Below are 26212 nucleotides of genomic sequence, written 5' to 3' on the forward strand. Positions count from 1 at the left end.
TGCCCCGCCCCTGGGCTGTGCCCGAGCCCCGCCCCCAGGAGCTGCCCCGCCCCCGGGCTCTGGGCTTTGTTCTCGCGGCTCCTGCCTCCTTCTGCTTTTCCCGGCTCCCTCCCAGGCGCTCCACCCTCGGTCTGGGCCGGCTGCAAACCCTGAAGGGGCTCACACTGAGCATGCGCAGTAACAGCTGCTGAAACCCTCCCTTACCCGGGCTGGAGCGGGCGGAAGCGCCCGCCCGTGGCACGCCGGGAGTTGTAGTTCCTGACTCCCCCGGTGGCGGAAGTGACGTTAAACGGGGGCGGGGCGGGCTCAACTTTTGCTGCGGGGCCGGGCTGCGCCGGAGGGGCTGAGCCGGGGAGACCTTCACGACCCCCCCGTGCCCGGCCCGGGCCCTGCCCCCGCTGCAGCCTCCAGGTACCGGAGCGAGCCCCGGGGGCGGGCGGTGACTCTGCCCCAGTGTCCCGGGGGGGGGACCCGGCATCTCGCAGCGCCGGGATCTGCTCCCGGGGGGGGCTCGGAGCTGCGGCCCCAGCAGGAGCCCAACGCCCCCGGCCCGGCCTGGGGCACCCCGGGGGGGTCCGGGGACCAGCCCCCCCGGGGTCCCTGGGCGGGGGCTGCCGGGCGGGGGGAGAGCTGGGGAAAGCGGCGGATGGAAAAACGTCTGCGCAGCCCGGACGGGGCCGGGGGAGGAGAAGAGCCGGGGACCCCCCCGAGGAGGTGAGAGAAAGGGGGGGGCTGAGATCCCCTCGGATTTACCGCCGCCCCCTCCCCTGGGGACCCCCCCGCTCCCGCCCCGCCCCCTTTCTCTAGGCAGCGACGAGCAACAGCCCGGGTGACCCCCCCCTTCCCTCACCTCCCTGAGACGGTCTCTGCCCCCCCCCACTGTACCCCGTTTCCTCTCCACTTCGCCCATGGCCCGTTCAAATCTCAGCTTTGGGGTGTGTCCCCCCATTTTACCTGCAGTGACTTGTCCTCCTTTAGGTGGGAATCGTTCCCCCGAGTGATTTCTCAAAGGGGAAGCGGGTTACGGGGCAGAGGCGGGCAGGGCCCTGAGACAGGGATACCCCTGGGCTGGGGGGGGGGCGCTCTCCGCTGGCCACAGAGCCTGGAAAGGCCCAGGAAGGGGAGGGAGGAGCAAGCGCCCCCCACCATGGAGATGCCCAGCCCCAGGTTGCCCAGCCCCAGCTCCTTTCCCTCCCCCACCCTGCCCAACCCCGCAGCCCCTGCACCTGCTGGTCACATTCCCAGACCCCACTGCCAGCCCCTCCCCGCAGCCAGTGACCTTCTGACTCCAGCCCCACTCCTTTCCCCTGTGAAAGCCACATCAGCCAGAGCTCCCAGCTGGCCATGTGAGGCAAGAAGAATCCATCCCACTCTGTTGTTGCTTGAACAGCGCTCTGAAATCCCCTCAAATCTCCCCTCTCTTCTCTTGATCTGTTGAACGGTGACATAAAATCTCCCCAGATGTTGGTGCTTCTCTCTTACATTGCAAAAGAAAAGGAGGACTTGAGGCACCTTAGAGACTAACTAACAAATTTGAGCATAAGCTCAAGTCTCTAAGGTGCCACAAGTCCTCCTTTTCTTTTGCGAATACACACTAACTCGGCTGTTACTCTGAATCATCTCTTATATTGGCAAATATTTCGTTTGTGCCCCATTGTCTCCTCAGATCTGAAATACTGATATCAAATTCTTGAAAATCTTCCCGCTTTTCTCTCCAGGTGTCTGACTGGTTTATTATCCCTGGAGATTTCCCCATCTAATTATCTGAGAACATCAAACCTTCTCAGGTGTTGCCCTTTCCTCAACGTTTAATACTGATTGCTATAAAACCCTTGTGAATTTTGTCCTTTACTCTCTAGCTTGACCTGAAATCAATTCACATTTTACCTTTTTCCCTTGTGTCAACTACTGCTAGAAAATTCCTCAAACTTTTCCCACTTTCCTCTAACTTGTGATAAGGCTGCTAAAGTTCTCTATAGGCTTCAGAGTAGCAGCCGTGTTAGTCTGTATTCGCAAAAAGAAAGCCCTGGGACAAATTAAGTCCTGGATGGGGGAGGTGGATATGGAGGCAGCCGGGGTCGGGGCGATGGGGCACTGGGGGAGGCAGCGGAGGCCATGGGAGTTGTATAGTGAGCTCTGGGCAAGATCCCACTACTGCACAGCCTGGGAAAGGAGCCCGAAGCCCCATGGCTGGAGATGGCCACCGGTCATCCCAGAGCTGAAGACCACCACTTGGTGGGGAAGATGGGGACCTCACTGGCTGCCTACTCTTCCAACGTGTAAAAAGAAAAGGAGGACTTGTGGCACCTTAGAGACTAACAAATTTATTTGAGCATAAGCTTTCGTGAGCTACAGCTCACTTCATCGGATGCCATAGACATTTCTTTTTGTTACAAAACACAGATTTCAAACATCAGATGTTACCATTTCCCGTATTATTATCCAGCTCTGATTTAAAAAAAAAATCCTCACTGTTTTGGAGGTGCTCCTCATGGGTTTTTATTGCAGAATCTTCTACTTTTTTGGAGGGAACCTGTTGCCTGACTCTTTCTCCATGTTGGAGGTTGCAGGGTTTCCTTCGCTCCCAGACCTCCCCAGTCGGATGCTTGGAATCCCACCCTCTCCCTCAGATCAGGCCCGTATTTCCCCCTCATCCCTCCTTGTACAAACCCAGACAGAGATCTGGGCCCCTGATGTGTTGAAGTTGGCACAGACCTCAACAGAGATCAGGCCCCCCATTGTGGAAGGCTCTGCACAGACCCTGACCAAAAGCTGGATCCCCATTGTGACAATTGTGGCACAAACCGTGACTGAGGTCAGGGCTCCTATCGTACTAAACATGGCTCTGACCTGGACTGAGCTCAGGGCCCGCAGTGTGCAGGGTTCTGCACCGACCTTGACCAAGTTTGGGGTACTCATTCTGCCTGGTGCTGCAGGGTCCAAGAACAGGGTCCCTGTTGTGCCACACACTGCAGAGATCCCGACTGACATCACAGATCCTCTTTCAATGTTCCCTCTCATTTTTCCCATGCATGTGCAGAATGAATTTTGTTATGTGCCTCAATATGGAGATGATGTGTGGTGGGGGTAGGGCCGAGAGTTTTGGAATGTGGGGGGGATGAAGGGCTGGGGTAGAGGGTTGGGATGTGGTGGGAGGGGGTGTCAGGGCTCCAGGTGGGAGTGCAGACTCCCCCTCCCCCAGCCCTCTCTCCCCCCAGCAGCATCTGGGTTGGGGGGGGGGGGAGGAGGTGCCTCTCCCTTTCAGCAGCCGCTCTTGGGCTGCAGCTGGGCAAGAGGTGCCTCTCCCTGGCAGCTACGCGTCTGGGGGAGAGCATTTCTCCCTGCTCCGGCAGATTCAGGGCTGGGGAGAGGCACCTATCCCCGGCTGCAGCAGCTATGGGGTTGGGGAAGAGAGTCTCTCCCTGCGTGGCAGGTCCGGGGCTGGGGGAGAGGCATCTCTCCCTGCCGCAGCCCTGAGCACTGCACAGCCCTTGATAAGCTGCTCCATGGCCACACAGCTTAGAGGGAACTTAGCTCTCTTTTGCCAGGCACTACATAAACCCCCATCTGAGATCAGGCCCTCTGTTGTACAGGGCCCTGCACAAACACTGACCAAGATCAGGGTCCCCATTGTGACAGGTGCTGCACACACCAAGGGTATTAAAAACCCACAGCTGGCCCATGCCAGCTGACTCAGGCTCACAGGTCTCAGGCGAAGGGGCTGTTTAATTGCAGTGTAGATGTCTGGGCTTGGGCTGGAGCCAGGCTGTAGGACCATGGAAGGATGCCAGACCTTGGACTGGTGCCCGAGGAGGTGTAGTGTGTAAAATTGCTCTCTGTCTTAATTTGCTACTTAGGCTGTACTGAGCATGCTCGCATGAACTGAGTGAGCACGCTCAGTAACGTCTGCTGAAGACACTGCCCTTCACCCTGCCCTTACCTGGCATCAGATTGTGCGGACTGCGTTTTACAGGGGGTAAAATGGGGCAAAGGGGGTTGGCCAGAGTCTGAGCAGGGGATGGAAGCTGACTGGGGGGGTGAGGGTGTCAAGCAGCTGGAAGCAGGGTTAGGATAGGGGCTGAGGGGCAAAATCAGGGATGCGGGGAGGAAAGGAGCTGGGGTTAAGCCCTGGGGAAAGGCGCTGCCAGATGGTGTTAGAGGGCAAAACCCAGGCACAGGCAGGGGCAGAGCGGGGAACAGTTACCATGGTGGACTGAGACACCAGGGTTTGCAAAAATAGATGGGGGGAGGCAGAGAGCTTTTTTTTTTTTTTTTTTTTTTTTTTTTTTAAACAAAGAATCCCTTATCAGTGTATCTGGCTGCATAAAGTGTCAAGCAGTTCACAAATTTGTCTTATCTGCTGCTGGGATTCCCTGAACTATTCTTAGCAGTTCATCATTTACCTTTGATAGGAACTGCTTCTGCCATAAAAAAATTTCAGGTGAGCATAGATCACCATGAGGAAGGTAAATAGGAAATCCCAAATACTTCTCTCTCCTTTCTACCTAGCCCACAGAGACTAAGCCTGCACTGAAGGCAGGTTAGAGGTACACCAGTCTGGGAATGTCTAGGGATACTTGGTGCTGTCTCATCACACGAGGCTTGAGTAGACGACCTCTCAATGCCTACATTGAAATAATGCTGTTTTGTGCTGTGCCGTGTTTTACCCTGAGCTGTTTTGTTTTGTGCCATTTGGAACTGTGATCACACCATGCTGTGTTGCATAGTTTTATGGTGCATTGTTTTCCCTCAGGTTGGTTTGTGCCTGTGTTGTGTTGGTTTGAGCTGAGTTCTTTTGTGGAGTGTACTTTTGTCCTAGGTTGTGTTAGTTTGCGTTGTGTTGCTTCGATCTCCTTTGTATTCGGTCATTTGATGTTGTGAAGTGTATTGTTTTTTGGGGGGAGAGGCGGGGAGAGCTGAACTGCCTGACACTATGTTGCAGTGGGGATTTTTCTGTATGTTGTATTTTTGTACATGTATATTGCATAGCATCATAGAAATTTAGGGCTGGACAGGACCTCAAGACGTCATCAAGTCCAGCTCTCTCTGCCAAGACAGGGCCAAGTATATGTAGATCATCCTTGACACAGGTTTATCCTAGCTGTTCTTAACAACCTCCAAGAACACACACTCCACAGTCACCTTTGTGAGCCTGTTTCAGAGCTTAACTACCTTAGCTCTGGTGACACCCACACAGATTTTAGTGGTGAGCAGCTCTGGAGAGAGAGGAGACCCCAGTGAGTGGGCAGCTGGCAGTGAATAGACTAAAGTTGGGAGGAGAAACATTGACGTGTCCAAGGTCACCCAGGCTGACCGTGAGAGAGCTAAAAATAGATCCCAGTTCTAGTGCCACCGTACTGCTGTTTCGGATACGGAAGATCTCTACCACACTGGTGTGTTAGGCACTGGTGAAAACCCATAGTATAGACAGAATTTACACTAGTGCACTCTGATTGGCACTGGTGCACCATGTCCCTGTCTGAAGGCTTGGGGGCAGGGGGAACAGGACAGTGACCTCACTGAGGCCTGGGGCTGGCTGAACAGTGCAGCTGGTAATAGAGGGGCAGCAGTGAGTGCTGGAGGTATGAGCCAGGAGCATGGCCTCACAGGACTGGACACTGACTTCTCCTGACCAGGACACCCTCCCCCCCCCCCCCCCCCCCGCTGTGTGCAGGAACTGCAGCTGAGCTTCCCTGCCAAGACAGCCTGTGCATCCATGGACAAACCACCTCTTCTTGCAGCCTAATACAATGGGGTCTGGGGACCTTTCCAAGCTGCAGGTGATGGGGCTCTAGAGTTACTGGGGTCTGTTCCTATTTCATAGAATCATAGAATCATAGAATATCAGGGTTGGAAGGGACCCCAGAAGGTCATCTAGTCCAACCCCCTGCTCAAAGCAGGACCAAGTCCCAGTTAAATCATCCTAGCCAGGGCTTTGTCAAGCCTGACCTTAAAAACCTCTAAGGAAGGAGATTCTACCACCTCCCTAGGTAACGCATTCCAGTGTTTCACCACCCTCTTAGTGAAAAAGTTTTTCCTAATATCCAATCTAAACCTCCCCCATTGCAACTTGAGACCATTACTCCTCGTTCTGTCATCTGCTACCATTGAGAACAGTCTAGAGCCATCCTCTTTGAAACCCCCTTTCAGGTAGTTGAAAGCAGCTATCAAATCCCCCCTCATTCTTCTCTTCTGCAGACTAAACAATCCCAGCTCCCTCTGCCTCTCCTCATAAGTCATGTGCTCTAGACCCCTAATCATTTTTGTTGCCCTTCGCTGTACTCTTTCCAATTTATCCACATCCTTCTTGTAGTGTGGGGCCCAAAACTGGACACAGTACTCCAGATGAGGCCTCACCAGTGTCGAATAGAGGGGAACGATCACGTCCCTCGATCTGCTCGCTATGCCCCTACTTATACATCCCAAAATGCCATTGGCCTTCTTGGCAACAAGGGCACACTGCTGACTCATATCCAGCTTCTCGTCCACTGTCACCCCTAGGTCCTTTTCCGCAGAACTGCTGCCAAGCCATTCGGTCCCTAGTCTGTAGCGGTGCATTGGATTCTTCCATCCTAAGTGCAGGACCCTGCACTTATCCTTATTGAACCTCATTAGATTTCTTTTGGCCCAATCTTCCAATTTGTCTAGGTACTTCTGTATCCTATCCCTCCCCTCCAGCGTATCTACCACTCCTCCCAGTTTAGTATCATCCGCAAATTTGCTGAGAGTGCAATCCACACCATCCTCCAGATCATTTATGAAGATATTGAACAAAACGGGCCCCAGGACCAACCCCTGGGGCACTCCACTTGACACCGGCTGCCAACTAGACATGGAGCCATTGATCACTACCCGTTGAGCCCGACAATCTAGCCAGCTTTCTACCCACCTTATAGTGCATTCATCCAGCCCATACTTCCTTAACTTGCTGACAAGAATGCTGTGGGAGACCGTGTCAAAAGCTTTGCTAAAGTCAAGAAACAATACATCCACTGCTTTCCCTTCATCCACAGAACCAGTAAACTCATCATAAAAGGCGATTAGATTAATCAGGCATGACCTTCCCTTGGTGAATCCATGCTGACTGTTCCTGATCACTTTCCTCTCCTCTAAGTGCTTCAGGATTGATTCTTTGAGGACCTGCTCCATGATTTTTCCAGGGACTGAGGTGAGGCTGACCGGCCTGTAGTTCCCAGGATCCTCCTTCTTCCCTTTTTTAAAGATGGGCACTACATTAGCCTTTTCCCAGTCATCCGGGACTTCCCCCGTTCGCCACGAGTTTTCAAAGATAATGGCCAAGGGCTCTGCAATCACAGCCGCCAATTCCCTCAGCACTCTCGGATGCAATTCGTCCGGCCCCATGGACTTGTGCACGTCCAGCTTTTCTAAATAGTCCCTAACCACCTCTATCTCTACAGAGGGCTGGCCATCTCTTCCCCATTTTGTGATGCCCAGCACAGCAGTCTGGGAGCTGACCTTGTTAGTGAAAACAGAGGCAAAAAAAGCATTGAGTACATTAGCTTTTTCCACATCCTCTGTCACTAGCTTGCCTCCCTCATTCAGTAAGGGGCCCACACTTTCCTTGGCTTTCTTCTTGTTGCCAACATACCTGAAGAAACCCTTCTTGTTACTCTTGACATCTCTTGCTAGCTGCAGCTCCAGGTGCGATTTGGCCCTCCTGATATCTTTCCTACATGCCCGAGCAATATTTTTATACTCTTCTATATTTCTGTCACTGACCTGCTTGTTGACCTTGGGGAAGTTGCAGCCCCTCTCTTTCTTCCTCCTACCTATTGTCTGCTTGGATTATGATCTCTTTGGCGCAAGGACTATCCCTCTCTGTATTTGCAGTGCACAGAACAATGGGGGTGCTGATCTCAATCAGGTTCTCTGCCATGCGCAGCATGTGTCCCTGATCTCCATCACTGTCTCTCCAATGCAAAGCATAGTTTATAGACTCAGACTTTAAGGCCTGAAGGAACCAATCATGATCATCTAGTCTGATGTCTTGTACATCGCAAGCCACAAAACCTCACTCACCCACTCCTGTAATAGACCCCTAACCTCTGGCTGAGTTAATGAAGTCCTCAAATCATTATTTTGTAACTTGGCTTCAAGTTACAAAAAAATCCATCATTTACACTGGTTTAAATATGCAAATGACCCATGCCATGCCCCATGCTGCAGAGGAAGACAAAAAAAAACCAAAAACCCAACCCCAGGGTCTCTGCCAATCTGAGTCTGGGCAAAATTCCTTCCCATCTCCAAATATGGTAGTCAGTTAGACCCTGAGCATGTGGGCAAGACCCATGAGTCAGACACCTGGGAAAGAATTCTCCGTAGTAACTCAGAGCCCTCCCCATCTAGTGTCCCATCACCAGCTGTTGGAGATATTTGCTGCTAGCAGTTGCAGATCAACTACCTGCCATTGTAGGCAGTCCCATCATACCAATCCCTCCAGAAAGGTATCGAGCTCAGTCTTGAAGCCAGTTAGGTTTTTTGCCCCCACTGCTTCCCTTGGGAGGCTCTTCCAAAACTTCACTCTGATGGCTAGAAACCTTCGCCTAATTTCAAGCCTAAATTTATTGATGGCCAATATCCATTTTTTCTAGTGCCAAAATTGGTGCTTAACCTAAATAAGTCCTCTCCTTCCCTGGTATTTATCCTTCTGATGTATTTATAGAGAGCAATCGTATCTCCCCTCAGCCTTCTTTTGGTTAGGCTAAAGAAGCCAAGCTCTTTGAGTCTCGTCTCATAAGGCAGATTTTCCATTCCTCGGATCATCCTAGTATCCCTTCTCTGCATGTGTTCCACTTTGAGTTCATTCTTTCTAAAACATGGGTGACCAGCATTGCTCACAGTATTGCAGATGAGGTCTCATTGGTGCCTTGTATTACAGTACTTATTGCAAAAATTATTGCACTATTAATTTTCATTCCATTTCTATTACTCCAGCTTTCAAGGTCATGCGGATATTCCTGTCCTCCCCCATATTGGCAATACCTCCCAGCTTTGTGTCATACTCCCACTCTTTGTGCCAAGGTCACTAATAAAAATGTTGAATAAGATTGGTCCCAAGACTGATCTCTGAGGAACTCCATTAATAACCTCCCTCCAGCCTGACAACTCACTGTTCAGTATGGCAGCTTATAGTCTCCCCTGTAACCAATTCCTTATTGACCTTTCAGTTCTCATATTAATCCCCATCTTCTCTAGTTTAACGAATAGCTTTCCATGTGGAAATTCCTGACAGCCAGATAGATTAGAGCTACTGCATTTCCTTAGTCCAAAAAATTAGTTGCCTTCTCACAGGAGATCAGGTTTCTCTGGCAGGAGCTACCTTTTGTAACACCATGTCTTCTTTATTTATAGTGCTGAAGGCTGGAAGGAACTGTTTGCAGTAGGCTGAGAATGGCCATGTGGAGATGGGGGAAGGAAGGGGTGGTAGACAGTGTGGAGGTGGGGGAAGGGATGCGGTGTTGGAGGTGTATCTGGGATTTTGTTTTGTAGGAGTCCATGTCTCTGCTCCCTGTGGCCATGGTGCATTCAGTAGCAAAGCAGCATGTTGGCAGACCAGACGTACACACCATAGCTCCATCTGGAACACGCAATATTCACTGCCAGACAGGATGGGTAATTTTTTTCAGGGGCCCAGCTTGATATGCCTGGCTGAGGTGGATTCAATTGGATGGGGCTTTGGGGCTCTGATAGTTTGGGATGTTCTTTTTTGCATAGTTAGTTCTTTCCCTTTAGTGTTTTACCTTCACCTATGCCTGATGCCACTCTCTTCTTAACTTCCTTTGGTTATTTCAGTTCCAGTTTTAAAATGGGATCTAATAATTTCAAAGCTGAATGAAAGATAAAAGAAACAACCATTTGAATTTTGGCACATAGCTGGTAGAACGATACCTAGTGAAGGTATGCTGGTAATTACCTGATTACCTATAGCATTTTCTGGTGGGGTGGATAAAGCAATGTCAAAGAGCCAAAAGTGCTTTTTAGGGCGAAAGGGCTTGTCAGATGTTTGCTCGCTAGGGAGCATGTTACCAGCCAGGGCTTGCAGTCTTTCAGGAGTGGGGCACTGGATTGTATTTAGTAATCTCAAAATAAAAGATTAAGATGGCTGGTTCACAGTATCCAATAAAATCTTGCAAACAATTATTCAAATAGACCCTAACACTGTTAAGACAACTTGGTATTAATACTGATTCAAAACTGAAATTAAAATTACAAGCGAAACGCACGAGAAATGAACTGACACCTAATTTCCATTTCTTAATGGCCTGAAATTTTGACACTCGGTCACACCATCTTTTTTTTTTCCCCAAAGTGATGCACAGCACACAGTCAAGTTAATTAATGAAAGCACACCAATTATTGACTGCTTTGTGTCTTAGAGTGGTTCTTAAACTTGTACTGGTGACCCCTTTCACATAGCAAGCCTCAGAGGGCGACCCCCCTACATAAATTAAAAACACTTCTTTATATATTTGACATCATTATAAATGCTGGAGGCAAAGTGAGGTTTGGGGTAGAGGCTGACAGCTTGCAACCCCCCCATGTAATACCTCCCGACCCCCATTTTGAGAATCTCTGGTGTTCATAAGCATCTGATTAAGCACCTAATTAAAACTGTACCACTGTAAATGAAAATGCATCAACAAAGCTTAGTTCAACGTGTTTAAATGTGAATGAAAAGTTCCTAAATTAAATACATGGCAGGATGGTAAACGGGGAAATTACACAGAAGTGCCTCTACCCAGTCCTGTTGACTTCTTGTCCCAACAACCCATGAGTTCTGGCCTCTTGGTCAACTCAGCTCCCAGTCCCACATCAGCTGTGCCCTCTCCCAGCCTAACCCATTTCTACTACAGTTCTTCATCCTCCTCTTCCAGGCAGGGGGTTGATGCTGAGTTACTGACAGTTACTGACTTACCGCCCCTAAGGCACGTGCATTAATCACTGTCTCACATACTGGGACTATTTAGATTTCAGGGAATGATTTATCAGCGTTACTGACTCTGGGAGGTGGGGGAGAGAAGAGGCTGAGAGGGAGTTTGCTCCCCCCTCTCTGTAGGGCCATGTTCAACCCTGCTGGCCTCCATGTTACCTCATCCTCCCCCATGTGTCTCTGCTCATGTGTCAGAGTGTCCCCTTCTGATCATGATGCCACTGGCCTCAGCAGAGCTCCCTGACAGAAGCTACATCATGATGGGGTTACAGTACTGAGAGTCAAATACATCACAGGGAGGGTGTAATTATCCTCCGAGCAAGCATTACAGTCTAGGAAGTGAAAGAATTAAAGTACTTCATTACTTAAAAGTACACTTGAAAGCACTGGATTTTTATGACTAAATTGCAGTAAATGTTGATTTCACTGTACACACAGAGATGAAAAAAATATTTATATAGGTAAAATACAGAAATGCTTCTGGAGAGTGTCAAGTTTGATATAAGGATATTTACACTGTATATTTTGCATGCGACATCGACAATTTGTTTTTGAACAGTGTTATGATTTGGCTTTTGGAATCCCAACATTTACTGTAATTAAATAATTGTTTTCTGACCATCCCTATAACTTCCCGCCGCTCTGAACATTGAAATTGTAAACATTAAAAAAAGGACTTAAAATAAATATCGATATCATCTATTGAAATTAAAAAAAGAAATAGACAAACTGAATTTTGCCAAACTCACTTAACAGCAATCAGAATATGCTAGGGGATAGAAATTCACACCTAAGGCACCCAACCTTAATTCTGCCCTGTAGTGACACTTGGCAATCGCCATAGGGCTACGAATAAGGCATTTTACTGTATAAAATTCCAGATTAGATTATACCGACTTGTGCATGCTCAGCAGCTTCTGGAATTTGGTTCATAGTATTTACATGTTTCCCTGGCCTGTTCATAAAAATGCTGTTATAGAAAGTGGGGAGGGGCAGAAACTCACTGCAAGGTCAGTAGCAGAATCTTAGATATTTACAGCTCATTGGAAGAAATACCAGGATTGGTGGGTAAATTGGGGATTTAATAACACGCACTTGTATCATAGTTCTTAATGAATTGTCATTTTACAATTCCCATAACCCACTAATTATTCCTGGCTGCCCCCCGGCAGTCTGAGGAGGGAGTACTAGTAAACTGCTTTGGCCAGTGTGGAACCTAAGGCACAAGGACCTTTCAGTGGCTGGCTCAGTGTCATCCACTTCACTGGATAAATCCCTGGTTGCTGGGTTCTGCAGAGGGGTGAAGAGGTGAATTTCATCCCCCATTCCTGGGCATGGACCCCCTCTACCATCCTCACCCTGATCTCAGACACTACCCCAACCTTCCCCTGTAGTGATGGACCCACTTGATGCTGCCAGAGCCAGCTGCCATGGGACCTAGAGGGAGCAGAGGCCCAGCCCCCCCAACTGCTACCCCTGCCCACAGCCCTGCTGTGCTGGAGTTGCCCTGGCTTTCCAGACTGTAGATGGCTCTAGCAGTTTGAGGATCCAGCCTGTACATCCACCACACACAAACTTCCTCACAACACACATCCCAGGATGGGGAAGGACCATCTGGGGCTGCCTGCAGTCTCCCCTTGCTGCTGTGAGAGGAGTGGGGTGGTCCCTCATACGGGACACAAACATATTCCAGAGCAGAAGGGAAATGTAGTTTCTTCCAGGGGCTTGAAAATGTTTGGGTTAGAGTCCTGAGTTCTGTCTTCCTGTTTTTCTCCTTCTGCCACTTTCAGATCTCTTGGAGAGACGAGGTGGGTGGGGTAACTTTTTACCCTGTCTCAGAGGGTTACACCCTGGTGGGAGAGGACTGCCCAGCTGCTTCTACCTGCACCATACCCCCAAACCTCTTCACCCTTCCAACTATCAGCTGCCAGTCTTCCCTCGCTGCTACCCCTTCCTGACTGGCAGAGAACCTCTAAGCCAGGAATGTGTCAGGGCTCAACCCTCTGGCTGAGGCTTTGGGGCACTTTCTTCCTCTCTCGGGGTACCAGCTGAAATAGCAAAAGAGCCGACTGTCAGCAAACAAGGGTAAATAAAAGAACGAAAAAAAAGAAATGGAGGTTGGAGGAGGGAACTTTGGACAGATCCCATCAGGCTATGGGCCCCTTTTACTTCTGGGGGCACTTGGAGCCTATCAGTCCCCTTCAGAGTTTACTGGGTTTCCAGCACAAGTTTCAGCCTGCTCCCCCTTTGAGCTCTGGGGATCCCCACCCTCCCTCAGTGAAGGCCAGAGCCCTGAATACTGCCAGCCCTCTCTTTGGGGCTGGAGATGCTCCACAGACGGTTCCCTTCCCAGGGTTGCTCCCCTCTGAGTAGAGTAGGTCTCTCCTGTTAACTCCTGCTCCAGTCCTGGCATGGTTTGCAGATGTGGAGGAGCTGGGCGAGTCTAGACTACAGTAGCAGTTTAACCCCTTTTGTACCGCCGTGGGGTTTATATAGCCCTTCAGAGGCGCCCAGGGAAAGGCCCTTGAGAGTGCTTCTCCCACTCCCTCCCCTCCCCCTTTACTGCCACCACAATGCCTGTCACCTTCACTTCCTGAGGAGTAACCCCCAGAAGGTGTGTTTTGTTATCCCTTTCCCTACCCCCCAGGATCTGTTGTGCACCCTCTGTCACTCACCTCTGTCTCAGGAGATGAGGGAGGTTATGGGGCATGGGTGATGCTATGCTGGAGATCCATTGTCACTGAAGGAGTGGCAGCCTTGACCCTCCTTGAAGGTTATTGGGATGTTGATGTGCATTGGAGGAGAACTGGAGCTTGGTTGAGCCCATAGACTGGGGTGGCCAACCTGGGGCTCCGGAGCCACATGGGGCTCTTCAGAAGTTAATATGCGGCTCCCTGTATAGGCACCGACTCTGGCGCCTGTAGCTCTCGCTCCGACTTTCCAATGTGCCAGGGGGTGCTCACTGCTCAACCCCTGGCTCTGCCACAGGCCCTGCCTGCACTCTACCCCTTCCTGCCCACTCCCTGGGGCCTGCCATGCCCTCCCTCCTCCCCCTCCCCCCAGAGCCTCCTGTGTGCCACAACACAGCTGATGGGGAGGGAAGGGCAGCTGGTGGGTGGGAGGCTCTGGGAGCAGGTGGGGAGCTAATGACATATTACCGTGGCTCTTTGGTAACGTACATTGGTAAATTTTGGCTCCTTCTCAGGCTCAGGTTGGCCACCCCTGCCATAGACCATTTGGCCTACGCTGTGGCACTGTAAAGCCTGCTCTACATTCCTGCAAATTGCTGCTGGTGGCTTTGCACCCGTAAGTTTCTGTAATGCTTTCTTCAATGACTTGAGAGCATGAGAACCAGCCTTAGGCAGACTGGTAGGAAGCTGGGCACAAACCCCAAATTGGTTCTGAGGTCTACATGTAGATTTCACCAACCAAGTATCAAGTGTAAATGCTTCAGGCACTGTAACAGCATGAACATGGAATCACAGAGTGTCCCCTTAGGTCATCCCATATATCTCACCGTGCAGGTGAGCTCACCTTTGTGACAGATGGTCCCTTACAACAGGAGTTTTCAATGTTTTTCTTTCTGAGGCCCCCCCCCCCAAGATGCTATAAAAACCTCTGTGGACCACAATAACTGGTTTTTTGCATATAAAAGCCAGGGCTGGCATTAGGGGGTAGCAAGCAGGGCAGCTGCCTGGGGCCCCATGCCACAGGGGTCCCCACAAAGCTACATTGCTTAGACTTTGGCTTCAGCCCTGGGTGGTGGGGCTCAGGGCCCTGGACTTCAGCCCCATGCGCTGGGACTTCAGCTTTCTGCCCTGGGCCTCAGTGAAACTAAAGCTAGCCTTGCTTGACGGCCCCCTGAAAGCTGCTAGCGGCCTCCCAGGGAACCCCAGACCCTTGGTTGAGAATCACTGCCTTACACCAGGAATCACAGCAATGTTCAGGTTATTGACAGCTCCAAAGGACCAGTCACTTACTTACGTCACTTGAATCTTCGATCTCACAAGAAAGAGAACACTTGTAGCCAGTCCTGTAATAACCTGTATGAAGATTATTTAAAAGAAAACAAAAGTTGTTTACAAAGTTAAAGCAGGTAATCATATAGATGCAGACAAGTTTCAGTCTTAAATTTCAAAAGATAATAGAAGCTTCTATAATAAGCAAACTCTACATATTCTTTAGGACTAACCCAGGCTAAGCAGCTGGGGATCTCTTGCTTATGCCTAGAAACTTTGCCCCCCAGAGCCCAAGCAGCATACAGATAATCCATTCCTTCCGTATGGGGATTTTTTTTATTCCCTTCCTGCCATGTGCTCCGAGCTGCGAACTCTGCTTATGTGAAGTCAAGAGCACAACAACAGTCTTTTGCCTTCTTTAACATCCCATAATAGTCTATCTGGTGATGGTGGACCTTTCCTGCCAGGCAGGGTGTAATGCATTTTGTTGCCAATCAGCACTTCACATAGGTAAAGTCTCTCTCCTGTCTGGTGATTTACAGAAGCTCACAATGCAACTAGTCAGATATGAACCCAGGCAGCAACTCACAAGCATTCAATTATGTCTAAACACTAAATGCATTCTTGTAATTCTAATACCTGTTTTAACAATACTAACACAGGTGAGCCAGACTGATTACAGCTCTGCTTTTGTCCATGTTCAATTAAGACATGGGGGCTTTTGAAAGAGCTAAGTGTCACAGGCAAGATGGGCAGGGATGGTGTCCCTAGCCCCCTGTTTGCCAGAAACACCTGGCATTTGCCACTGAGCTAAATGGACCATTGGTCTGACACAGTGGCATATTCTTACGTTCACAGTCTCTACAGGAGTATCTACTCATTTGGTCTCACTGGGGAGCCACAGAAAGAAACAAGGTGTACTGAGGCAAGAAGGCCCCAGGGTCACGCTTGCCATAAGCTAAAACTAAGCCCAGCCCATGAAAGGGGGCACTCCCAGGAGAGACTGTATAAAGGCTGGAGCATCAAACAACTTTTTAAACCTGAGACAGCTGCCTTGGGGACAATCCCACATAGTGACCCCGTTCATTCTGCTCTTCTCTGGCCTTTGGTTTATAGAATCATAAAACTGGAAGGGACCTTGAGAGGTCATCTTGTCCAGTCCCCTGCACTCAAAGCAGGACTAAGTATTATCTAGACCATCCCTGACAGGTGTTTGTTCAGCCTGTTCTTAAAAATCCCCAATGATGGAGATTCCATAACCTCCCTAGGCAATTTATTCCAGTGCTTAAGCACATTGACAGGAAGTTTTTCCTAATCTCCAACCTAAAGCATCCTTGCTGCAATTTAAGCCCATTGCTTCTTGTCCTATCCTCAGAGTTTAAGAAGAACAACTTTTCTCCCTCCTCTTTGTAACAACCTTTTATGTACTGGAAAACTATGATCATGTCCCCTCTCAGTCTTCTCCTCTCCAGACTAAACAAACCCAACTTTTTCAATCTTCCCTCATAGGTCATGTTTTCTGGGCCTTTAATCATTTTTATTGCTCTTCTTTGGACTTTCTCCCATTTGTCCACATCTTTCCTGAATTGTGGCGCCCAGATCTGGACACAATACTCCAGTTGAGACCTAATCAGCACGGAGTAGAGCAGAAGAATTACTTCTCGTATCTTGCTTATAATACTCCTGCTAATACATCCCAGAATTATGTTTGCTTTTTTTGCAACGGTGTTACACTGTTGACTCATATTTACCTTGTAATCCACTATGACCCCTGATCCCTTTCTGCAGTACTCCTTCCTGTGCAGTCATTTCCCATTTTGTATGTGTGCAACTCATTGTTCCTTCCCAAGTGGGTTACTTTATATTTGTCCTCATTAAATTTTATCCTGTTTACTTCAGACCATTTCTCCAATTTCTCCAAATCATTCTGAATTTTAATCATACCCTCCAAATCTCTTGCAATCCTCCCATCTTGGTATTGTCCGCAATCTTGATAAGTGTAACAGAGACTCTGTTACTGGGAGGGTTTCACCCTGTTTCAGAGGGTTACACCCTGGTGGGAGGGGGCTAGGCGTGTACTGGAATAAGGTCACTCTGTGCTTCAGAGTGTGGCAGAATCTAGAATGTCCATTATCAGGGAAAAATCCTGGGGGGAGTTGGCTTGTGGAATGGACAAAAGCCCCGTCTGAATTCTCTCACGTTGCCCTTCTTGCCCTGGCAGGCTACAGAATAACGTCCACATTTTGCTCCAGATCATCCTGTCCTCCCGGGGGAAGGAAATGGCTGCAATGGAGCTGACTCAGGTAAGGGATTATCAGGGAAGTGGTGATTGGCTCTGCTTGGAAGGAGAGGAGCAGTAAATGCATAGGAGGATGGGAGCTCCTAGAGGTGGTGGGAGGCAGGAAATATCTAGGGTGGAGAAAGGGAGGGGACGGGATGTGACAAATGTGCTGAGAATTGTGTAATCTATGGTGTGGGTTGTCACCCTCGGGGTGCAGTCTGGAGGGGTCCTGGGGACCGCTGTGCCCTCTAACCCTCAAGCTGGGCTGGCCTTTCTCACTGCTTTGCTGGAGATTCAGCCAGCCTCTCCAGGCCCTGTTATCAGCCAACACGACAGCAGATGGAGCCATACACCCAACTAAGTTACCTGAGTGCTTTACCTAAGCCACTCATGGACAGATAGAGGACAACAACCAATTTCCCAGTTCCCCATCCTTGCACACCTGCTGTAGTATAAATCCAGAATTATACCATCTTATAGTGCACAGGGATCTATATAATGTAAGCTTGTAAATATAGTTTGCCTTCCCCATGATATGGGAAAGATACGCACAACAAGCTTGTGTTAACCAAGCTGAGAATTTCCCCAGACACTTCACTGAAAATACGCTGTTTAAGATAAAGCATAAAACAAGTTTATTAACAACAGAAAGATAGATTTTAAGTGATTATAAGTGGTAGCAAACAGATCAAAGCAGATTACTTAGCAAATAACCAAAAACTCAAACTAAGCGTAACATACTAAATGGATAGAATTTCAATTAGCAATTTCTCACGCTAACTGATGATACCAGCAGTCCACCAAGTTTCCATACACTAGAAATCCCTTTACCCTGGGACCAGCACTTCCCCCAGTTCAGTCTTTGTTCCTCAGGTGTTTCGAGGATTTCTCTTGTATGGAGAATGGGGCCAAGAGATGATGTCACACCCCACCTTTTGTAGCTTTTCCATATGGTGGGACCCCTTTGTTCCAAACTCAGTTCCCAGTCCAGTTTGTGGAAAAATACAGGTACCAAAATGGAGTTCAGTGTCGTCTGGTCTGGTCACATGTCCTAGCATGCCCTGATGAGTCATAGTAGCTGTGACTCATAGGCTGGCTGAAACATTCACAGGAAGGCTAAGCTCTTCCATGGTCCATTGTCTTTGTTGATGAGCCCTCAGCACTGTCTGGCTTCTTCATTGTTGTACCTGAAAGGCTAGTTGTGAGTATTACCCAGAGTAAGCATATTTGAAATGCAGATACATAGTCAATATCCATAACTTCAGATACAAACATGATCCATGCACACAAATAGGATAATCATATTCAGCAAATCATAACTTTTCCAATGATACTGAACATCATGCATCTTGCAGAAAATGCATCATAATTATGTGCTAATCATATTATAATCATATCACTATGCTGAATTTGGGGTGTAATGTCAGGTAGGGCCTAATTTCAAGGCACAGGAGTTAGGAATGGAACTTCCCCTCTTTGTGGAACAGAAAATAACCCTCCAGCCAAGACTGGGAAAACTTCCCAGACTCCCCATGCTGGAGCCTGAATTTACTGACACTTCATTAGTCACCACCACCCCCAGTCTTTGTGGCAACTGCAAACTTTTCAGTGATGATTTTATCTTCTCTTCTAGGTCATTGATAAGAATATTAAATAGCACAAGGCCAAGACCGAATCCTTGCGGGAACCTGTTAGAAATAAATCCACTTGACCATGGTTCCCTATTTACAATCACAGTTTTTAATCTATTTAATGTATGCCTTGTTTATTTTGTATTATTCTAGTTTTTTAGTCAAAATATTGTGCTGAACCAAGTCATACGCCTTACAGAAGTCTAGGTATATTACATCAACAATTTAGTTCCAACCAAACTTTTGATCTCATCCAGTAAGGATATCCAGTTAGTTTGATAGGATCTATTTTCTCTAAACCATTGTTAACAGGTACTAATTATATTACCCTCCTTTAATTCTTTATTAATGAAACCCAGTATCGGCTGCTCCATTATCTTGGCCAGTATCGATGTTAAACTGACACTCTTGTAATTTGCTGGGTCATCTCTTTTACACTTTTTAAATATTGGCACAGCATTAGCTTTATTCCAGTCTTCTGGAATTTCCCCAGTGTTCCAAGTCCTAATTAAAATCAACATTAACAGTCCACCACGCTCCTCCACCAGGTCTTTTAAAACTCTTGCATACAAGTTATCTGGACCTGCTGATTTAAACATTTCTAACTTTAATAGCTGCTGTTTAACGTCCTCATAAGTTCTTGTTGGAATACAAAGAGTGTCGTCGTCAACATCTTATGATATGAGTACATCATCTATTTGTCCCCAAATCCAGGAAATAAATATTTATTGAACACTTTTACCTCTTCTGCATTATTTTTGATAATTCTGCCATTTCTGTCTAGTAATTTACCACTACCATTGTTAGGATTCATTTTGTGCTTTATATACTTCCTTCTTATTTTCCTTGATTGGTCGTTGATTTCTGATAGCATCGCTTACCAATTTTCTACAATTGTGACCATTTAACTTATATTCTTTTCTATTGACTTCCCCTTCCTTCTATATATTTTATTTGGAGAGTGTTGCGATACCTATCAGGGAGCCACCAGCAGGGTCCAGAGACAGCCACATCTCCTATATCAAGCTCTGGCTTGTAGGTATGTGATAAATGTGAACACCTTGCCTCCATCTGTCATCTGGGAGACACAAAGTTTATCTCTTTTTTACCCTCTGATGCCTCCTGGCTGCTATAAGCAAGGTGAGGGTGGGACTCTGTTAACATGTGCCTCCCAGAGCTTTCATTTACCAGGTGCTGCTGTTCCTTGAATAGTTGGTTTGTGACTGGGATAGCAGGTACTGAATGTTGGACTCTTGCTCTTTCAGGGGCCCGTGACTTTCAAGGAGGTGGCTGTATATTTCACCAAGGGGGAATGGGCTCTGCTGGACCCCACTCAGAGAGCCCTCTACAGAGACGTCATGCAGGAGAATTACGAGACGGTGGTTTTGCTGGGTAAGGAGTCCTGTCCACTTGATTATTAGAAGCTGTGGGGTATGTAAAGAACCTGAGTAGTAATTAATTTATACATTTAATCTTCATACAAATTTTGACAAGTTTCCTTGCCCCCCCTCCCTTTTTTTTTTCCTTATCTCCTACCGAGTAGAATCATTTTTGGACATGTGCCCTTTTGGTGCCATCAGTCATTTTGAAATAGCATTTAATGTATCCATATTGCATACATTAATAACTACATTAATAACTAGAGCTTTCATGCCTTTTCCTCATTTTAAGAGGAAAATATGCCACGTGTAGAATTCTAAATTCAGTAAATAGGTGTATGACTCATGCATGGCTTGTGTGACAGCCATTCAGGACCCCACGGGTGAAGGGAGAACAGAGCCGTAGGAGGGGAGGAGAAGCGGGGAGTAGAGAATTCTGGGGTGCCAGGACATGGGGAGGGTGTGTGCAGGATAAGACCTAAGAAGCAGCAGGGAGGGATGATTTAGTGAGAGTTGAGGAGGGAACACAAGAAGGTCCCAAGGTGCAGGGAGATGGTGACGGCTGAGAGTAATGGGAAGAAGGGGAGTAGAGTGTGGAAGAAGGGCCCCCAGGAAGTGAATTGGGTGGGTCAGTGGGAAGGAGAAGAGGTTTGGGGATCTAGAGCTGTGGGGGATCCCAGACCTTTAACCCCAAATCCCTACCCAGGCATTGTTGCTTTGGAGCCTGCACTCCTCCAATTTTTTCTGTTCAGTTTCACTTCATTATAAATTTTTTCTCAAATATTGTTATTTTAACTCTTGACCTCCCTCTCCCACTCATTACCTCATTCCCACATATAACCTCCCCATCTCTATGCACAGTGACCCTGGCCTCCGATTCTGAATCCTTGCTGCATTCCTCTCTCCCATAGCAGGGCGACTACCCAGGCACAAATGGGCACTTTGTTGATGATGTCACAGGGTGGTAGTGTAGCCTGTACAATTTTTACACCTATAAGATTATGTATTTGGGGTACAACTTGCCCTTGTACCTGGCTACTCAAAGTTAATTGAGAAGATGAAATTTGGTGAAAGACGCAGAACTTGATTTAATACAGACAGTTATAATTGAAATCATAGGCAAGGATCAATACACATAACGATTAGACTAAGATAAGTACAGTAAAGAGGGTTATGGACACCACTGGAAACAAAGACTCATGGGCAAGGGAGCCCATGAGAAGGGAGGTCCTGATTCAGTTTACGCTGTCTTGGGGACCGGACATGCTTCCAGCTTTCATCCAGACCACACCACACGATCCATTGTCTACAGCCAAGCTCTTCGATACAACCGCATTTGCTCCAACCCCTCAGACAGAGACAAACACCTACAAGATCTCTATCAAGCATTCTTACAACTACAGTACCCACCTGCTGAAGTGAAGAAACAGATTGACAAAGCCAGAAGAGTACTCACAAGTTACCTACTACAGGACAGGCCCAACAAAGAAAATAACAAAATGCCACTAGCCATCACCTTCAGCCCCCAACTAAAACCTCTCCAACGCATCATCAAGGATCTACAACCTATCCTGAAGGACGACCCATCACTCTCACAGATCTTGGGAGACAGGCCAGTCCTTGCTTACATACAGCCCCCAACCTGAAGCAAATACTCACCAGCAACCACGGACCACACAACAGAATCACTAACCTAGGAACCTATCCTTGCAACAAAGCCTGTTGCCAACTCTGTCCACATATTTATTCAGGGGACACCATCATAGGGCCTAATCACATCAGCCACACTATCAGAGGCTCGTTCACCTGTGCATCTACCAATGTGATATATGCCATCATGTGCCAGCAATGCCCCTCTGCCATGTACATTGGCCAAACTGGACAGTCTCTACGTAAAAGAATGAATGGACACAAATCAGACGTCAAGAATTAGAACATTGAAAAACCAGTTGAAGAACATTTCAATCTCTTTGGTCACTCGATTACAGACCTAAGAGTGGCTATACTTCAACAAAAAAGTTTCAAGAACAGACTCCAACGAGAGACTGCTGAATTGGAATTAATTTGCAAACTGGCTACGATTAACTTAGGCTTGAATAGAGACTGGGAATGGATGAGTCATTACACAAAGTAAAACTATTTCCCCATGTTTGTTCCCCCTCCCGCCCCGTTCCTCAGATGTTCTTATCAACTGCTGGAAATGGCTCACCTTGATTATCACTACAAAAGTTTTTTTCCCCCCAGCTCTCCTGCTGGTAATAGCTCACCTTACCTGATCACTCTCATTACAGTGTGTATGGTAAAACCCATTGTTTCATGTTCTCTATGTATATAAATCTCCCCACTGTATTTTCCACTGAATGTATCCGATGAAGTGAGCTGTAGCTCACGAAAGCTTATGCTCAAATAAATTTCTTAGTCTCTAAGGTGCCACACATGCTCCTTTTCTTTTAATGAAAAAATGGTAACTAGGAGAGGTATTTTATCTGCTTCCTTATGGTAATAGTACAACTATATACCATATCGGCTCCTTTACTCTGATTACAGTAATGTCAATAGCTACCCCATCCCATATGTGGCCTTTGGGAAGTCCGTAATTAAGCATCAAGCCTTAATACTCATGAGTTACATCACTTATTTATTAATAATTCCAATATATGAATGCAGTCCAACTCCTGAGATACTGCATAGCAACCTAATTGCTAAAGCCTGCCCCAAACTTCCTTCTTTCAGAATCCTGTGGCTTATTGCACCTGTTTGTAGTTACTTGTTAGTCTCTCAAAATGACGGTGCAAAATGTCTGACCTGGTATTCTCTCCTTAGGTCTATTCAGACCTAATCCCAGACTTTAGTGTAACTACTCCCACAAAGTGTTAACCTAATGTAACAGGCCCTTAACTGTAGCAAGCTTAATAACCCATTTATTTCTGTTCACCTCCTTGCCCCTCCATGCATGTTCCAAGCTAATAAGCAATACTCTGAAAATGACATTTTACCTCTAGCGAGTAAAAAAAATTACCCACAAGACCTGAGACTGGGTCATAGATCATAAAATCAGGTCGGGGTCAACAGGAGTGAGAATTTGGGAGAACCTTGTCCTCCACTCCCCATCTGCAGCAGCCAAAAGCAGTCTTCCCTCCAAGCTCCTTGGATCTCTCTGAGCCTCTACCTTCTGAGGTTGCATGGCCCAGTTCTTGTTTCTTCCGTTCTCCTTTTCTGGAAGAATTACAGGCTGTTGCTCCTGAATTTTAGTATTTAATTCCCCAGTCTTTTCCACATTACACATCTCCCTTCCATTACACCTGAGTCATTAGATTTACGAATTCCACAAAATGTGCTTTTTGCGATGTCACACTTCTGGGGTAACTAAGCCTTTGACCTGCCTCCATGCTCTGCTCAAGGAATGCCTTCTCCGGTATCAGGCTTCTAGCCAGCTCCTCTCTATGGGTAAGGACCCGCATGCCTCTCCTTTTGACCAGGGTTTGAGGATTGCAGCTTGTCCTCCACTGTCTTCACTGGAGCTCATGTGCTTTGCTTTCTCTCCAAGGGCTGTGAGCAGTGTGTGTGTGATAGAGGTGGGATTTTGGTGATACTTCTATGATGCAAATACACACCTCAGTTTCCCACTGTGTTTGGAATTGCTATGATTACAAAGAGCAGGAGACATGAAGTGTTTTGTCAAGTAACTGTCATGGGGTGATATGAATGGGTCATTAAGGACTTCCTGGGCCCAAACTACATCAATGGAATACCCGACAGAGACAAGAGAATAATTGTCACCTGTCCATGGGAGGATCTCCACTTGGCTGAGTGAAGCATACATGGATTCGTTATGTTTTTGGGAAGAGGAAGAACTGGGCTCACAGACGCATGGAGCTCTACTGGAGCAAAGACAAATGGACAGGCACAGTAAAAGGAAACCAAATTGTTTTCAACAGTAGCATGGCTCAAGGGCATTGGACAGTATGGGCTATATTGTCTACTTAGCTTCTCTGTCCTAATCTAAGGACTTTCCAATGCTGTGTATTGCTTGATTAATAAACCCTGCTATGTTTTAAATGTCTGCCTAGTGTGACAACAAAAACTTGCTTAGGTGCACTGAAGCATGAATGAGGAACAGTCTCTGAAGAGGAGTTGCCTCCTCATCAGTCCTCGTGATCTGTTCCAAAGTGTTTTAAAACCTTCCTTCAAGGCTTACCTCTTGGTTATCAGGTCATGTAAGAGGGCTTCCCTTCACTTTTCCACTTGCTTGTTTCTTGTCATGCAGACAGCAAGCAGCAAAATACCAGAAGTCCTAAGTGCAGATAGTGCAATGATTATTGGGGTTCATTTCCAAGCAAGCATATTCCGAAGCCTTTCACACCAGTCAGGTTTATCTCTATATGCCAATACAGTCTGTTTCCCAGTGTTCCCTTTCCAGCTGTGATGCCGCAGAGCATTTACCCTGTGTCCCTCTTCCCAACTCTGACAGAGCCTTGCCTGTGTCCCTGTTCCCCGTTTCCTGTTTCCGTTCCCCCCCTTAACAAACATGATTCCAATTTCCCTTCCCCGTCCTGTTTAACACCAGTTTATATAGTAATATTTTCAGCTTTACCTTAACCAATCGTTTTACAGAAATTTAACGAACCAGTCCTAACATATTGTAACATAATTCTCTCTCCAATTATATCCCATTACCCTAATTAACTGACAGCTAGCAAAATTAATTATACAACACAGAGAAACAATTAGAGAACCAGATTGATTAACAACAGAAAAGTAGGGGATATAAAGATAAAGCAATACAGAAATGAGGGTTTCACAGTGACAACCACTGAGAAGTGATTTCTTGACAGACAGGATGCTATCAAACTAAGTTTTCTTTAACCATCTTAAGATCTGTTTCTTTATCTGGTGGCGATGGGCACTATCCGGGCAGGATCATTTTCCTAACAGCCCAATACCACCTTATTTCAGTGTAACTGGTTTGGGATGTGACGATGTGACCAGACACTTCCCAGCTTATGGCTGCCCCTGCTGCTTAGCCAAAGGTCTTAGCCGAAGAACAAAGCCTCAAACTATCCTAGTGAGAGAAGGTCCATACACAGGCAGACTGTGATTTTGATTCTTTGTTTTTATACCCCTGTAACTAGCTAAGTGATAAAAATACACCTACGTTCTTAAAATATAGGCTTTCCAGGCAGGCCTGAATATATCTATCTATCTATCTATCTATCTGTAGCTATCTATATTCTAACAGTGGGTTCTACCCCTTCCCCCATTCTGTGTCTGTCTTGTCTATTTAGATTGTAAATTCTTCAGGGCATGGGCCATCTACTATTCTCTGTCTGTACTTTGCCTAGCACAATGGGGACCCACTGTTAGTTGGTCCTTAGGCACTAAGGTAATGAAAATGATTTATAATAATAACTCTCTTGATACTTTGAGCAAAGGAAGCTGGCCTTGGGATGTTACTACTTAAAAATGAGCTGGGCTTAAAACCATGGAATATTCTTTGTGACAAGTTTCCCACAAATTCCACTGACCTCCCTTGTTTTCTTTGCCTTTAGTAGGGTTTCCAGTTTCCCAACCTGATGTGATCTTGCAGCTGGAACGAGGGGAAGAACCGTGGGTCCCAGACCTCCAGGGGTCTGAGAAAGAAGTGCTCCCGAGAGCTGCCTGCACAGGTGAGGAATTGATTAAACCAGCTCGAAAACTGTCCGTGAATACAGGAAACATTTGCGATGCCCTACAGAGATCTTGTGAGCTCTCCAAGTTCAGAATTGTTCCCTGCAGATGTGGAATCATTAGGCAGATGTCACTCATGGCTTCCAACCTATCCTGACTGACAACTGGCAGCAGGTCCCTCCCCAATCTCGCTTTCCCCAGAGTATTCTGGGGAGATGCGGACCAAAACTGATCCCTTCCCCTCTCCTCTGGGGAAGGGTTTGGGGAAAATCAGCTTCTGATAGGTTTGATCTCTCCTGCACATGTTTTGGTTTGTTCATCCCTTTTTCCGTTCCTTTCTCTGA

General features: G+C 47.3%; 1 protein-coding gene and 1 long non-coding RNA gene across 7 annotated transcripts in view; one reads left to right on the plus strand and one right to left on the minus strand.

The window, feature by feature from the left end:
* Window positions 1-26212, plus strand: part of LOC119849376 (zinc finger protein 420-like) — a 3142523-nt gene that overhangs the window by 1363124 nt on the left and 1753187 nt on the right. The gene's annotated exons all lie outside the window — the stretch shown is intronic.
* LOC122457772 lies at window positions 1549-22983 on the minus strand. The gene is made up of 3 exons (XR_006277446.1): window positions 22969-22983; window positions 20011-20016; window positions 1549-1622 (listed from the first exon to the last, which is right to left on the minus strand). It is a non-coding gene; the product is annotated as an uncharacterized LOC122457772 (long non-coding RNA).

The sequence above is a fragment of the Dermochelys coriacea genome, chromosome 28, assembly GCF_009764565.3.
Source record: "Dermochelys coriacea isolate rDerCor1 chromosome 28, rDerCor1.pri.v4, whole genome shotgun sequence".
NCBI lineage: Eukaryota > Metazoa > Chordata > Testudines > Dermochelyidae > Dermochelys > Dermochelys coriacea.